The sequence below is a fragment of the Tenrec ecaudatus genome, chromosome 2, assembly GCF_050624435.1.
Source record: "Tenrec ecaudatus isolate mTenEca1 chromosome 2, mTenEca1.hap1, whole genome shotgun sequence".
Taxonomy (NCBI): Eukaryota; Metazoa; Chordata; class Mammalia; order Afrosoricida; family Tenrecidae; genus Tenrec; species Tenrec ecaudatus.
In genome coordinates this window covers 288,863,424-288,881,136 of record NC_134531.1, presented here as the reverse complement: position 1 = coordinate 288,881,136, position 17,713 = coordinate 288,863,424, and the positions used below count along the sequence as shown (strand labels likewise).

The 17,713-nt window shown below is 40.3% G+C and overlaps 1 pseudogene; it reads left to right on the top strand.

The window, feature by feature from the left end:
• The first annotated feature begins 16,080 nt into the window (after window positions 1-16,080).
• On the top strand, window positions 16,081-16,307 carry LOC142441505 (cytochrome c oxidase subunit 6C-like; annotated as a pseudogene).
• Window positions 16,308-17,713: the final 1,406 nt, after the last annotated feature.

Sequence of the window (17,713 nt, the reverse complement as noted above, 5' to 3'; positions counted from 1 at the left end):
ACATATGCAGGGATAAATTTAGAAACAAATGGTTGAAAATACAACATATAGATCCCATGTCAAATAGACATGGCAAACATGAGAAAATAGTAACTATGTCTGATATTTTGGTAAATTTATTCTGGATCTCACTAGTCATATTGATAACATTTGTTAAGTCATTAGCCTATCAGCCAAGACTTTGTAACTATTGCCTCACTTTCTGCTCTCAACAATCCTATGAAGCAAATGCCATTATTATTCCAAAATACACTGGATGTAACTGAGGCCAAAGAGGTTGAGACACTTGTCAAAAGGGAATTACTAATAAGTGGTGTGAACAGGATATTCAAACACAAGAAATTTCACTTCAACGTTTACCTCTTACCTACATAGCCAATCAACCCGTCTTTAATTATCCGGGATTTTATCCTTCATCTTCTCTCCAATACTCTTCTAACTTCCTAAATCTCTTCAACAGTTCATCAGTCTCCCTTTCAATTGCACACTCACAACTTATGGTGTGTGTGTTTCCTATGATTAATTAATTTAACAAAAAAACATATAACACATCCCTAAGATCTGTTTACATGAGTCATTCTCTGGGGACACTTATAAATAACATGGTGAAACCAATACTAATGTTTTCATAAACATATTTAGTAAATTCAGTGATAACTACACTCAAGATTTTTCATCACAAAATAATTCAGTAATTCCTCTTGGTTACATTACTATTGATCATGCCCAACCAGGCCTACTACACCCTCCTCACCACTGATTTGGATCACTTGTTTTTTCCATTGTCCCTGGGTTTGTTAACACCACTTCCTTTCCCCCCACCTCCACCTCTTCCATGCCCCCCCCCCCAGAACTGTATGTCCTGTTGTTTTCTCCTCCAGATTGTTCATCCAGCCTATTTTATTTAGACAGACCTGCGGAGATAATAACATGCACAAAAACAAGACAGAGCAAAACCAAGCAACAAAAGAAAACAACAACAATAACAAGCCAATGACAAAAAAACAACAACAATAAAGAAAGCTTGTAGTTAGTTCAAGGACTGCTTGTTGACCTTTAGGAGTGTTTTCAGGTCGAGTCAGATGGGGTGCCAAGCCCTGGCCCCAAAGTCTATTTTTGGTATTCCCTGGGGACTTTATTGCTTGTTCCCTTTCTTTTCTGTTCCACACCCTTAGTGTTTAGCCTCGGTGTGGTGGGATCAGATCGGGCGGAATTCCCACTGTTTCTCCAGTGTTGTCCCCTGTAGGGCTATAGGTCAGTGAGGGATGTTGTGTCTCACAGTGGGGCCGGCCATGTGGTCTTCTCTGTGGGTTGCCTGCTCTGAGAGGGGATACTGTCATCAAGGCTTGGTGAGCCAGGATGGGCTCCGCTCTCTCTTCCTCCCCTGTATTTGCTCCCATGTGTTCTGATCAGACATGTGCCTGTCCCTGAGCTGAAGTTTCAGTACTGTCCTCTGAAATAAATTCTTCTGGGGAAGGGACAGCTGTCCAGGTAGTTGGGATTGGGGCCAGCCCCTCAGACTTCTCCACTAGTTCCCTACTCCACTCCGCGCCGGCATGTTGCATTCATATCTTGGAGCACTGGGTTGAAGTCTGGTCCCTCATTCCCTGTGGAGATATAAACAATACCCTCCCCTTGGGTGGGTTAGTGTCCTGTTCCCCTGCTACCCATTTCTTTTCTTTACTTTTTTCCCCTTCCATCTCCTCCTTTTTAGTTGACTACCATATGTATCCCTGGATTTGGTATGGCCCCTGCCATACTACCTGGTCCTCACCCCAGGAATGTTTGTATACAGCAGCTTTTTCCCTATGTCCCTTTGGCATTTTTTTTTAAAGCTTACCTCAGCGGACTCATATTGTACTTGTCCTTTTGTGCTTGGCTTACTTCGCTTAGCATGATTTCCTCCAGTTCTCCCCATGCAGCAATGTGCTTCATATGTTTGTCAGTGCGTTTTAAGCTATGTGTAGTACTCCATTGTATGTACGTACCACAAATTTTTAATCCTCTTTTCAGATGAAGGAAATTTAGGTTGTTCCTAACTCCTTGTGATTGTGAACTGTGCCGCAATGAACATTGGAGCACAGATGCCTGGCCTTGGTTTGTTTCTTGCCTCTTCTGGGTATATGCCCAGTAAGGGATTGCTAGGTCATATGGTACCCCAATTTCCATCTGTTTTAGATATCATCAGATCAATTTCCATAGTGGCTGTGCATACTTAGAGGTCCACCAGCAGTGGATGAGAGTTCCTGTCTCCCCATAGGCCCTCCAACACTTGTTGCTTTCTGATTAGTTGAACTGGGCTATCTTTGAGGGTGTTAGGTGGTATTTCATTGATGTTTTCATTGGCATTTCTCTTATGGCTAAAGATCGGAAACATTCCGTACATGTTTATTGGCCATTCGGATTTATGTCCCTGTGAAACTTCTGTTCAGGTCCTTTGCCACCTCCTCTGTGGGTAATTAGTTCTTTTCTTTTTGGAAGCTAACAAAGTATTATAGATTTTAGTAATAAGGCTTTTGTCTGATGTGTCATTGCTAAAGATGTTTTCCCAGTCCATGGACTCTCCTATTACTCTCCTGGTGAATTCTTTCAATGTACACAAGTGCTTTATCTTCAGTATATCCCATTTGTCAATTTGTGCCTCCTCTGTGTTTGTATTCTTCCCTATTTCTGCTAGCCTATGTATTCCCTTTGCCAAAGTTCTCGAGTTGGTCCCAATTCCCTCATTGATGGCCTTAATAGTTTGGGGTTTAACATCAAGATCTGAGATCCACCTTGAGTTTATTGTTGTGCATGGAGTGAGATAAGGGTCTTGCTTTATAGTTCTTCAGGTAGATATCCATTTTTCCAGCACCACTTGTTAACGAGGGCATCTGCTTCCCATTGGATATTATTGGGGTCCTTATATGAGACATTGATATCTTGCCTTCAATTTGTTTCAAGCATAATTGGACCTTTTCTGGACAACAAAATATGATCCACTGAATCATCTTATTTTTATTATGCCACTATTTTAAAATCTTTGTCCCCAAATCACATATTTGGCCATTGGGTTAGGCTACATTCTCTATAAAAGCAAAACCAGTCATGATTGTACATGTATGTATATAGGAAGACATTTATATGACGAGATGACTCGCACAGTTGTACAAGTGGATCAATCCAGTCTGGCTCAAGTCTGTGGGTCAAATGTAAGCTGGAGGCTTCTCTGGACTTGTGTAGTGTGGGGGATGATGAACATGAAGATGATGACGGAAGACCACAGGCTGGTGGATTCTTAGCTGGATGAATCCAAGATAGGCAGAATGAATTCAAGGTTAGCAGTCCACTACTGGCTCCTGAGATCATCAGGCAATAAAACAGGTGGTCAACGAACAACTGCAGGGTCCAAATCCAATAGAAGTGAACCAGCTTCTGTATAGTGTCCATCTGTACTAAGGATAGGCCCCACCTCAAAGAAACCTCCCTCGATTGTGTCCAGGATGTGATCAGATTAAGGAGGTGATGCTCTATTGGTCGGCAAACTTACCTGCGGCTCTCCAGCCATATGCAGCCCTTTCCGTGCCTATATGTGGCTCTGAAGCAATACTGGAAATGAAAATAAAACTTTCATAGTTCCATTTAAAGAATATTTTCAGCTAAAGTCTATTTATGACTCTCAAATAATTTTTAAATTCTAGTGAGAGACAGGATTGGCTCTTCCTTCTGAAAAGTTTCACAAGTGTGGCTATACCCTATTCTTCCCACAACTGCTTGACTGCTTCACAGACAATCCCAACAATGAGTTGACCATATTACTTTACATTGGATCGTGGGAGAGTTCTGACCTAGCCAAGTTGACATAAAACCCAACTATCATAGTTATTCTGTCCTGTGAAGGCAAAATTAGCAATATATAGAACTTACCACTTTTAAAACTATGATTCAGTGGAATTTAAAAGATTTTTTCCAGCCATCTCCTCTGGTTACGTCCAGTATATATTCCTCATCCTCAAAGGTGACGCATACTTATCAAGCATTCAGTCCCCATTCCTTTTCCAGCATACCTGAGGTAACTTCTAATCTACTTTCTGCCTTTATGAGTTTGCCGACTCTAGATTTCTGGTGTAAATGAGATTATACACTGACATTTGTCCTTTTGTGACTGATTTATGTCACTCATCGTACGGTTATAAAGGATCACCCGTATTGTAACATGTATCAGTATTTCTTTTCTTAGCTGAATTATATTCCATTGCATGCCACATTTTGCTTATTCATTCATTTTTGGATGAATATTTGGATTATTTTGCATTTAGCTATTGTGATTAGTGCCCTTATGAACATCTGTGTACAAATATCTGTTTAAATTACTGTTTTCAACCTTTTAGAGCACATGTCAAATAGTATTGGACATAAGTATTGAACAGGAAACTTGAAAGAGGAGTTCAAGAACACAAAGTAAATATAAATGTCATAGTGAAATGTGCAAAGACCTGGCCTTAGGAAGGCAAAAAGATAGCACATGCTCAATATTTCTCAAGCTTGAGAACTAATGAAAAAATTCAGGCCTCAAGTTGCACTATTGAAGGATTTTATGGGGAAAATATTGAAGGACACGTAAAGTATCAAAATAAAATGGAGAGGATACACAAAGTCACTGAATGATGTCCAACCACTTCAAGAGGCAATGTCTGATCAAGAACTGATGGTACAAAAGAAAGAGGGCCAACCTGCACTACAGACATTGCCCATAAACAAGGCTCCAAGAACTGGCAGAATACCAGAACAAATGTATGCAACACTTGAGCTGCTCCTTCATCTATGCTCAAAATGTTGGAAGACTGTAAGAAAATTTTTAAATGTTTGCAGCAGAGCATCAACAGGGAGCTGCCAGAATTTTAAATTGGATTCAGAAGAAGACCTGAAAAGGGGGATATAATTGCTAGCGTTAGATGGATCTTGGCCCAAATAGACAACACCAGAATGATGCACACGTGCATCTTACTGACTATGTAAAGGCATTCTCCTGTGTGCATCAGAACCAACGATGGACATTGTTGCAAAGAATGCGAATTACAGAGCACTTGATTGTGTTCCTGGGGAACCTATACATAGGCCCAGAGATGGTTGGTTCAAAGAGAAGAAGAGGTTGATGTCGCTGCCGTTGTTGCGAGGTGGCATCAAGTTGGTTCTGACTGATCGTGGCCCGATGCACACCAGAAGCGAACACTGCACTGTCCTATGCCATCCTCACAAGCTTTCCCACACAGGAGCCTATTGCTGCAGACACTGTGTCGATCGTGTTGAAGATCTTCCTCTCTTTCACTGCCTTCCTTCCACATTGTGTTCGGCAGTATTCCCTTGCCCTATTTGCCCAACGGCCTCTTCACCCATGAACAAGTTCCCCTTGAGCACAATCGAGTGTTCTGGAACTCCGATTCACTTCAAGGTTCTCCATAGTTCGTTATGGTCCACACAGTCTAATTCCTTTCATAGTCAAGAAAACACAAGCACCTTTCTAGTAGTCTCTCCTTTGTGCTAAGATGCAGCTGACATCAGCAATCGTATCCCTTGTGCCACATGCCCTTCTGAATCTGGCCTCAAGCTCTGGCAATTTAATGTACAACAATTGTTGGACAATCTTCAACAAGATTTTGCTTGCATGCGATGTCAATGATATTGTTCTGTAGTTTGAGCATTGTGTTGAATCAGTTTTCTTTGGAATGACCACTAATATGGATTTATTTCAGTCATTTGGCCAAGGTGCTATCTTCTGAATTTCCTGGCATAGATGAGTGAGTGCTTCTAGTGCTTCATCAGCTTGTTGAAACATTTCAATTGATATTCCATCAATTCCTGAAACATTGTTTTTGGCTAATGCTTTCAGTGCAGCTTGAATTTCTTCTTGCAGCACTCTTTGCATATGCTAATTTCTGAAGCGGAGGAATGTCTAATAGTTCTTTTGGGTACAGTGATTGTGCATTTTCATTTTCTCTTGATGTTACTTCCATCATTCAATATTTCTCCAAATGGAATATTTCAAGATTGCAACCCAAGGCTTGAATTTTTTCTTCCGTTCTTTCTGTTTAAGATACAGTGAACATATTCTTCCCTTTTGGTTATCTAATTCTAAGTCTTTGCATATTACATTATAGAATTTTACTTTATTTTCTTGAGCTGACCTTCGAAATTTTCTATTTGAAATTTTCTATTTCACTCTTTGACTTCATCCTTTCTTCCACTTGTGTTAGCTACTCTAAGATTAAGCGCAAGTTTCAGAATCTCTCCTGACATCCACTCTGATCCTGTCTTTTTAATGACCTTTTGCTTTCTTCATGAATGCTTGTAGGAAACAGAAAGTCGTCTCCCCCAAATATATGTTAGACTTAGGACACTGCTTGCAGCTAATGGTAAATGATTGTCAAGTCAGATCCCTGAAGGCAATCAGATGCCAGACTACTGTCTGGTCCCACCACAAGTAGGGCCCACTCCCTGCTGTTAAGGACAATGGGCTACTTCTTCCTAAAGGCTTGTAGTCATAGGTTTGGTTCCTGTCGGTGGGATTTACACCCTACTGATAATGGTTTCTATACTGATCCAAAGAAGAGGTCAAACTGGCTCAGTAATATCCAAAATTAAGCTGCCATCCTGAATCTAGGATCCGCCCATCTTGTTATGTCAGTACCCCAATACCTCCCCTTCCTATTGCATGGATACCTCTAGATCACCCCCTGCCCATTACTGTATTACCTATAGCACAATCCTTTCCTGTGGCGTGTGTCTTCACCTGTAATTAGAGGCTTGTATGTCCCCAGAGAATATAAAAGCCTTGGTTAGAAATAAATATCTCTCTCCCTCCACGTGGATCACCAAGTGAGGTTGAGGTGAGCATGCTACCACGAAGTGTGTCTGGCTCCATTATTTCAATCTCTCTTCTATCTCTCATGCTCTCTATGACTTTATTATAATCTTTATATATATTTTAACCATACAATTGTGCCTATTGAACCTGCAATTAGTTGTGGGGGGCTGGCCTTTCTCCCACAAACGATGGTCTAGATGTCCTCTCACAGTTTCTCAGGTCTTCCGTCATTAGTGTGCCATGCGTCAAATCTCTTCTTGAGATGTTCTTGAAAATCAAGTGGGATAGACTCAATAATGTGTGTGAGGTCTTATAAACTTGTTTTCATTTTCTTTATCCTGAACTTGCATATGAATAATTGATGGTCTGTTCTACAATCAACAACCAGTCTGGTTTTAGCTGCTGCTATTGAGCTTCCCCAGCATCTGTTCCCATAGATATAGTTCATTTGATTTATTCCATTTGTGGAAGGCCACATGTACAGTGGTCTTTTGTGTTGTTGAAAGTGTTTTACTATGAATAAATAGTCTTGCAAAATTCTGTCATGTGATCTCCAGCTTTGTTTCTATCATGAAGCCCATTTTTCCTGAATACCTTCGCTTCCGACATTTGCATTCCACATACCAATATTACCAAAGCATCTTGATTGCATGTTTATCAATTTCTGACTGATGTTGTTGGGTAGAATTTGTCAATTTTGTCACCACTAGCTTTAGTAGTTGGGGCATACATTTGAACTATAGTTGTATTGATTGGGTTTCCTGGAAGGTGGGAAGATATAATTTTGTCACAGACAGAATTGTACTTTATAATTGATTTTGCAATGTCCTTTCTGACAATGAATATCATATCATTCCTCTTGATTATGTTGTTGCTGGCACAGTCAATCATATGATTTTTCTGGTTCAAAATGGCCAACACTACTTTACTTCAGCTCACGAGTGCCGGGGATATGGATCTTTATTGCTCCATTCCATTTGTGGCCATTTCCATTTTCCTGGGTTCATACTTAAAGCATTCCCAGTTCGGATCATTAGCCGATTTTGCGGCTGTTTCTCCTAACCTTGATTCCAAGGCTCTGTTCCCACGGGTTTTACCAGTTCACATCCCCATGGTGGACTTCACTCTGAGAAATGGGTTCTTACGTTTCAAGTACCTTCCAACCCAAGAGGCTCATTCTCTGGCTCTATTGCTAGCAAAGTTCTGCTCCCACTCAGTAGGTCTTCAGTAGCTGACGATATTTCAAAACTATGCATAAGGTTTTCAGCGACTCCTTACTCTGAGGTGAGGATCCAATTCCTTCTTCATTGTCTGTTCTTAGTCTGGAAATTCGGTTGAAACCTGGTAAATTTGGGTGACCCTGCTGGCATTTGAAATACCAGTGATAGCTTCCAGCATCACAGAAACACACAAGACATCACAGAACAACAAGCTGACAGAAACGTGATAGAACGAGCCTACAGAATAGTCAAGAAATCAAAGGATATATTGTTTCCCAAATCTGCTGTTAAACATCTTTATGAAATGATAAAATCAAAGATATCACTTTGAAGACTAAAGCACACTTCATCCCAGACCTGATATTTTCCATTGTAGCATATGCATAGCAAAAACTGAGCGATGAGCAGGGAAGCTGAATACGAATTGATAGCTTTAAATGATTACGTTGGCAAAGAATACCAATACACCATGGACTTCCAGAAGAATGAACAAATTCCGTCATGGAAGAAGTAAAGACTTCCTCTCATGTACTTTGGGCATGTTACCAGGAGGGACCAGTCCCTGGATAAGGACATCCTGCTTGGATAAAAAGAGGACACTCCTCAAAAAGATAGATTGACACAATGGTCCCAATGGATTCAAACATCAGCGATTGTAAGGTTGGCATAGGAGTAGACACCTTCATTCTGTGTGTGTAGCGCACTACAAATTGGATTTGACTCAACAACAGCTACTAGCAACAACAACCATGGTCTCCATGGTTTCGGAAGAGAAATCAGTTGTTAAGAGTCTCGAGGATCCCAGGAAGGTGAGGAGTTGCTTATCTCTTGTCACTCTCAAAATTTTCTATTTTGTCTTCGGCCTGTAGCAGTTAGATTTTTATATCTCAGAATGAATGTCATTAAGAGTTTATTCTAATGGAAATTCATTGAAATTTTTGGTGTGAGTTTCAGATTTAACACCAAATTTGAAGAATTCTTGAGCATTATTTCTTCCAAAATTCTTTCTTCTCCATTCTCACATTTTCTCTTTCCAGGACTCTCATTTGTTGGATACAGACAAATCTTTCTAGTTCTAGCAAGATTTACAGTCTCAGAAACCCACAGGGCAGTTCTAACCTGTCCTATAGACTCACTGGGAGTCAGAATCGGCTCAATGTGAATTCTTTTTGAGCTTTGTGGGGCTTGTAAGTATGCTTGGTGGTGTCAAAGATCTCATAGACTCTGTCCATTTTCATTTTTTTTTCTTTCTTTGTGATCCTCTACTTGGATAATACCAACTGGCATATTTTCAATATATATTTTTCAAATATATTCATATTTTCTTCTGCTTGATCAAATGTATTATCAGTGATATTTTTAACATTTCAGTTAGTATATTTTTAGTATCAGAATATCTGTTAGGTTCCCTTTTTATAATTTCTAGTTCTTTATTTATACTCTTTATTTAGATAGACATTCTCAGTTCCATTCATTCTTTGCACATGATCTTCTCTAGCTCTTTGAACTTACTTAAGACAGTTGGTTTAAATACTTGTTCTAGGATTCTAGTACCTAAGCTTCCTTAGAAGTTTCTACTGATTTTTTTTAATGGGCACACTTCATAATGTTTGTTGCACATTTTGACTACTGCCATGTATTAGCTCTGGAAATCAGTTTCTCTCCCCTCTTCAGGGTCAATGAGGTTGCTTTTGCATTAGCTTTAAGGAGCAATTAGTGACTCGAAAGAGATTTCCTTAAATACCTCAAGCTGGTGTTCGCCTTCTTGAGGTACCCCCTAAATGCTCATGCAGACCATTTGTAACTCTGACTTAGACTTCACTTCATGCTGACATGGATCCTGAAGATCGGGCAAAGATGGTGTGTTAGACTCGACTGACTAAAGAAAGAAATCGGAGACATGTATACATGTATAAGAAGGAGCTATATATCAAAGAGTAATTGTATATTAAGAAGACATCCCAGCCCAGTCCAGGTCAAGTCCATAAGTCCAATACTAGTCCATAAGTCTGATACTAGTTCATAAGTCCCTCTTCAGACTTGCACAGCCACATGCAATGATGCAGAATGCAGGAAGATCACAGGCTGGTGGGTGCAAAGTTGTGTGGATCCAATAGTGGTGATCTCATTACAAGGCTTGCAGGTCTCAGAGTGCCTCGCCAGCAGGCAGGTAACAACAGAGAGAGAGAGAGAGAGAGAGAGAGAGAGAGAGAGAGAGAGAGAGAGAGAGAGAGAGAGAGAGAACCATTTATCTTGGCCCTACCTCTGAAGGAGGTCATCAAACTGCGACCTGATTGACAGGTCAAACTCACCCCATATGTTCTTACAGGTGCCATGTTGGCACACAAAAAATTCTAATCATCACAGGTGGCAATTAATGGTCTTCTGAGGTCTATGATGAGTATATGCCCCCACTAGACCAAGCACACACCACCTAGATTTCTAAGTATATATAGAACCTTTTTCAAACCCCTCATTCCCCTGGGTTTCTCCTTGGAAACATCCTTCTTAGGCTTTTCCATAAACCTTGTCCATGCTCAGACTGAGACAGGTGTCTCAAGCAACTGCAGGGGGGTATATGCCATTTTAATAAATGCTACAGAGGAGGAAACCAACAATGCTCAATGGTGTATGTAACATAACATCCTTCAGAGAGCCCTCAAACACATTTAAACACACAACCAGCACTGTGAGATCAGCGTCTATGTATCCATACTCTGGCACCAACACGCCACTCCGGGAATGTAAGCCTATGCTTCCATGACTGCTCTCAGATTGGGAAGTGGGAAATGACTCACATTTAAGCTAAAAGATTACAATGATCTGTTACTAAAAACTAGTAGTCTCTCTCTTTGTCAATCATTCCTCTAGACAAGGCCAGATTACACAGTAAGCCAGGTTTGCGCAGGTCCTCTTCTGCCATCCCACCAATCTACAGTGGCCCCTTTCACCTGTGAACCCACCATGTCAAAGGTACTGTGAAATTGTTCACCCCGGGTAATCCATCCCTGCCTCTCGCTACTGTAAATTTCTGAGTTTCAAAGAAGGTAGGTTCTCACAATGTTTGCCAACTTTGCTTTAAAGTCAAGGATGAACTTGGGAGTTACACCCTCCACCATTTTTTGAAGATGTTACTTAATATATTTGCCTTTGACCACTTATATGCCACTCATTCAAAACTCACTGCCGTCGAATGCCAACTCATAACATCTGAATAGGAAAGGATAGAACTGGCCCAGGGGTTTCAGAGACTGTAACTCTATGGAGCAGAAAGCTTCATCTTTCTCCTGCGGAGCAGCTGGTAATTTCTAACTGCTCATCGTGTCTGAGTAGCTCAACTCGTAACCACTACGCATGAGGGTTCCTCTTTAAATGCCACAGTCTCCCATGATGCCACATTTTCTTAGCCCTGGGAGCCTTGTCCTCTTCAGGCGCTAAACCTTTTATTTGCATTTTAAGAAACCGATATTCAGCATGTCACCAACTTTTCACTTCCAATGCTAATTTTGCATCTTTTATAACCTTTCAACAACCATCTCACCTGCTGAGACTTGGACATGTGTGAAACTCTGGGTGTTCCATAGCGGAATCCCCCAGACACCCACACGGTTCCCGTGACAACCTGCTTCGCTTTCTCCTCGCTTCCCTTTCTCTTGACTCCTAACATGCGTATTTGTGGTAGTTACTGCATAGCTTCATGTCAACTTGGCCACTAGCTTATAGGGATGGAGTCCAGCCTGTCAATCAGGTCACAGCCTGATTGAGGCCTCCTTGTGGGCCTGAGGATTCTGGGAGTTTTCCTAACTTTCTCTCTGGAGGTTGGACACACTTTCTCTCTCTACTTCACATTCCTGTTGACAAGCCACACTGATGAGAGCCAGAGCTCTGGAGCTAGAGGAGCCACATGAAGGCCCGCACAAGGTCCGAGATGCTTCCACCGCCACTGGCCTGTGATGTTCCTTCATTCGGCATCATTACATGTTCTGTGTGAGTCTAAAGAGGAATTTATGGACTAGTATCGGACATCTGGGCTAATATCAGACTTATGGATCTGATCTGGGGTATGTTTTCTCATTATACAATTGCTCTTTGATATAAAGCTCACTCTTACACATATATGAATTTTAGTAAATTTGTTTTGTTTTTTGTTGCCCTGGACTAACATAGTATTTAACCCTAAAATAATGTGTCCATATCAATTTCTTGTTCTGGTTTGTTATTATCTCAAAAACTAATACAGATATTCATCTAACAGCACCAACTGCACCCAGGTAAAACCTACTCAGTTTTCAGAGTGTGGTCAATTGTGGTTAACCCAGCATCATGGTTTGGAACAATTTTTTTTTAATTTCAAGACTGAAATTTAAAAAAAATGGTGAGATTGTTGGTTACTTTCAATACTACAGTTTCTATCCTCTCAATATGTAGCAATAGATCCTTTATCTGAGGGTTCCACAAAGTTTTGATAATAAATAATACAAACTTTTTCTTTGCTCTGTGTGCTTGTGTCTTTTCTCCCCTCAGAATGAAAATTAGCCCACTAACAACTCTATGAGTTTCTACTCTCATTAAATACACAGCCTCAGAAACCCAAACCCAGTTCTACTCTGCCCCATAGGGTCCCAATGAGTCAAAATCTACCAGATGGCAATGAGAATAATTCCAGAGCCGTGTACGCAGGTAACGGATCTACCACAGGTACAATGGCTACCGTCACAAGGAAAGAGAAACCATCTGGACTAGAATGAGCTCTAGTGGACTTTATTTCATTTTATCTGCAGATCTGTACCAAAGAAGGCCAAAAAGAATTAAGAAACATGTACGATCTCTTCATCTTTCATCTGTATATCTTCTTCCTTCGCTCCTCTAATTGGAAGGCAAACAGCTAAGTGCTAGAGAGTGGGCTCCCACTGAGTCAAGGAGAAAAATCAAAATAAGAAACCATGATTATTAAGGAATAATAAACCAACTAAATACCGTCAACACAAAAAGGAAAGGGAATTGTGCTTTAAAACCATTGCAAATGTGTCAAACTTTCAAACTGTAAATATAATGCATAGTAGCAAATTGGATATATGGTTTGAAATAGTGTAAGATTCCTAATAACAATAATCTTCATGGAAGCTGACTGCCGGCCACATGGTTCTCCCATTTAGTGGTTGATGGAGTCAAACCCACTGACTTGCTGGGAAAATAGTCCCATGCTTAACCGCTGTAGCACCAATGCTCCTTAAACAGTGGTCTGAAATAGCAAACACTGGGAGGAAGGAAGCAGGATAATTGATGGTACATTAGTATAATTTCACTGAGAAGGAGCAACCAATGAAGTACGAAGGGAGGGAGCCGGAGGCATCAAGGATGTCGAGTGATGGATTGAGTGCAATGTTGATGATGAGCCAACCAGATGAAAAGTGAGAATTTTCCATCCGGTTTAACCACATGGTGTTCATAATTGGTAGCCTGGACAAGAGAAATTTCAGTCGAATGATGAGGGCAAACCTACCAGTAGATTAAAGAGAGATTGAATTCTTAATATCCAAGAATAATAAAGGCAGAGCTAGGTAGATTATTTCTTCACGCTGGCATCCAACGCAAAAAATTAAAATAATGACTGCAAACATCAGGCTTTGAAAATGGAGGTATGCTTTTAATGCATTAACAAGAAACATTAAAATGCAGAATGCTATAACCTAGGTGATCAACATATATGCTCAAAAGGGATAGGAAAGAATTCAACAAAATATTTGCACCATTGGTGGTGATGGTGAAGATTGCTTTTGTAAAATCTGATTTATCCCTTCCATATAGTTGATTATAAGTTTCTGTTTCAATTATAATTGAAAGTGGTGACTTTACTCTTATTACTGTACATTCTGAGGCTGGTTAATAAGATGGCATTGGGGAATGTTGTTGGGGAAAATTCCAATAATTGGGTTTATAAAAGATGCTTATTTATAAATTGGCACATCGATGAATCTCCTTTTTTCTCCACAATTATAGCATAAAAGGCAATACCGATTTAGAACACTACTATATTAAAACTAAACCCTGAACCATCAAGTGTATTCAGACCCAAAGACAATATTTATTGTCTAAAATAAACCAAAAACACTATAATGGATCTGATATGTTGTGTACTTTCAGCATGGAAAGGAATTGGGTCTAAATAAAATAAGTAAATTAATAGAACCCAGTAAACAGAATGCTACACTGGTTTCAAAGAGACTAAAATTCTAGCCACTATACCAAAGGACCCTCATGGCTATCAAGTGAATTCCAACTCGCTGGGATTCTGTATAGGGTTTTCAAGACTATACATCTCTATGGAAGCAGGCAACTTCATCTTCCTCCTGCAGAATGCTGGGGAGGTTTGAACCGTCAACTTTCTGGCTTGCAGATCAGGACCTAATCCACAGCACCACCCAGAATCCCTAGATAAATCCTTGGACTTTTCTAGAAGAGTTACTGTGAGGTTATTAGGGATAATACACGAGGATCACAGAAGAACACCTCGAAGGATAGTAGGCATTCAAAAGCCGACAAGTATTATTGTCAGTTTTTGCTGGCAGCTGTGTTTGCTATTGTTGTGTTGTTGTTGCCATTGTTCTCACCAATAGGTGATCAGTTGTGAACACTACAACCCTAGAGGCAGTGGAGTATTATGAAAGAGACAGTACAAAATGCACTGCCTGCCAAATCTCTGTGTTAATGAATCTATTATGCTCTGGGGAAAGACAAGTTGTATAGTGAAAAGTTGCCCCCAAAGTTACCAAAACCGCATTGAAAAGATTTTGTAAATAAGGCATCAAAATATTTGGCCAATTTAAAATTATTTCAAGAGTTTAATTTTTAGAGAATGAATACTCTTTTGAATGCGATATCCAAAAGGACCGCATTGGCATCTTTGGGGATGCTTCTTAATATGTTTCATGATAATTAAGAAAAGTATGCCTGAGCCGTCAGCCCTCCCGTGGTCTGTGTGGTGCTTCCACCCTTGGTCTCCACCATCTCACTGACATGGTTGTGCTTAAGGTCATCAAAAATGCACTAATTATTCGTTCCAAGGGCATTTTCGGTTCTTGTTCCGCGAGATCTCTTTAAGGATCTTGAAACTTTTGCCCTTTCCTCCCTCAGAGTCCTCTCTAGGTTTCCATGACATCAAGCCCTTGTGCTTACTCTTTCACCATTGACTGCATTCTGCTTCTTTTAGTAACTGCTCTTCTTGACCCACCCATGACAAATTACTTCCCCAGAGTCTATCACAGGCCGGTTTCTCTGCACAACACCGCATGCTCCCTTTTAAAATTTCAGTCATTCCCACTGATCTTTCCATCCCTTAAGGGGAAATTACTCTCATTCCTGCCCTTTTATGCTTTGAAACAATATTTCCACTGCTCGTGAAAGCCATATTGAATGTTTTTAATCATATTCAACAGCCACATGCTCCTACTCTTATGTAATCAATGACTTCACCATCCATTCGTTCTAATTTTAAAATATCCCGGTCATCCATGACTACTACTTAACCCGCTGATATCTGACTGATTTTAAAAATCTCATTGATTTTACAAGCAAAATAATGTATAAATCTTTAAATTACCAGTACTTGTGTGTAAGCCCAACCCTATGATATTATCTAAAACTATTAAAATAGCCTTCAAACTAATGTCCCTGACACTTTATGTTATAGTCCTAATCTGTGACCATGGCAGTCTATTATCTGAGCTCCTCCAGTGGCTTCCTCTTGTCTATTGGGTAAAACCTCAACTCCTAGAAATCTCTTTACAATGGGGCTTTAGATTGTTTTCAAATCTCATACTGGCTCCTGGGATTGAAAATCTTGACCGCGTCTGACCTGGACATCAGGATGTTGTTTTGCGCTCACTACAATATTTTTCACCCAAAATTTCCTATTGAACGAATTTTCTTTTAAGATTCCAGGTGTCAAAAAATGTTATGCTGGTCCATTTCTGCTTCAGTCGGGAAGGACGTCTGTGGTGAGGGAGAAGAGCCGCCATGTCTTCCGGCGCTTTGGCAGAACCTCAGATGCGAGGCCTTCTGGCAAGGCGTCTGCAGATTCACATGGTTGGAGCATTCATTCTGTCTCTGGGGTTGGAGCTTTCTATAAGTTTGCAGTTGCTGACCGGAGAAAGAAGGCATATGCCGATTTCTACAGAAATTCTGATTCCATGAAGGATTTGGGGGAGATGAGGAAAGCTGGTATCTTTCAAACAGCAAAGTGATTGGGAAATGGAAAGACTTTCTTCAGATTGATTCTATGAACGTCACGGGCCTATGTCCTTGAACTGTGGGCTAACGAGTAGTTTTTGTTGGTAAATAAACAATTAAATAAAAAAAGTGATATGCTGCGACAGTGCATGGGAGTGAAGGTGGTGATTTGGACAGAGCGCGTGGACAGTCCATGCCATACTTGGGACTACATTGTCCAGAAACCCTAGCTACCTGCAGTGGAGGTTTCCCTGCCACCAGTAGAAATGTCCCAGCAACCTTCTGCACATGAGCGTTTAAAGCCTCCATTTCACAGCAGAACGGGGAAGACAATCCAGAACCAGCCATGCTGGCTGGCAAGGCTTTTTCCTCCCTCCTCCCAGGAGACGCTCAATAAAATTCTCTCTTGTAGAAAGCCCATTCTGTGCCTCTCAAAGTAAATTTTAGATTTGGGGGAAGTAGGAACCTGGAACTCCGATATAAATGCCCTCATTTTCTAATGGAAAATCATTAGCCAGAGCTGCAAAGTGGCTCTTGAAATCCTTCCCACTTTTCATCCGGGTACTGCACTATATCCAGCTCAGTTGACTGGATAGCCATCTCAACTCATTTGTGCCTTCTGCCTGGTTCATGGATGCTGTCTACTCAGCTCAGATTCTCCCCATTCTGTACTTTATTTTCTAGCCGCCTAGAACCCCACGCTTCTGTGTCTTTGTACAAGTATGTGCAGCGGCCTAAGGCTCTCTATTCATTCTGTTGACCTAGTTAACACTGGGTTTATAGGACGCATCATTTGGAAGCATTTCTATTTCCTCAACAAAAATTACAAAAGCTATTTCCATTTACCTCCTACCATTTACGATGATTTTTAGCCATTTTGCAATACAGACATATATCCAAATTCATTTTATTCTCAATCTTCTAATCTCAAAATTCTCTGTGGGGTATACCAATCTCTACAGATACACATCAATTTGATGTGAATGTAAACTGAGTATTAATCCCAGTAAATTGGTTTCATTCATGAAAGCATGACATGATTAATAAATATAAATGTAGCCCAAAAGTTCTCATAAAGTAAACATCAAATGTAAGGACCAGCAATGCAATGCAGCAGATACTGTCATACTGACCAACCTAAACAACCCTTACAACACGTCGAACCCAATGTCTCTAATGTTGTATAATGTTAAACATTATAATTTATATATAGTATCACCTAACTTCACTTATACATTGATGGTGTATAAATATGTTTTAAAATAAAGTAAGTTGTTTTTAAAAAGAATATATGTGGTTTCATCCATTTGTCAATTTGACATGTCTATAGATAAGTATATAAGTCATGTCCAACAAATAAAACAAAGTCCATCACATGATTGCCCAAATAATACATCTCTTAATACAGCATCCAGAGCAT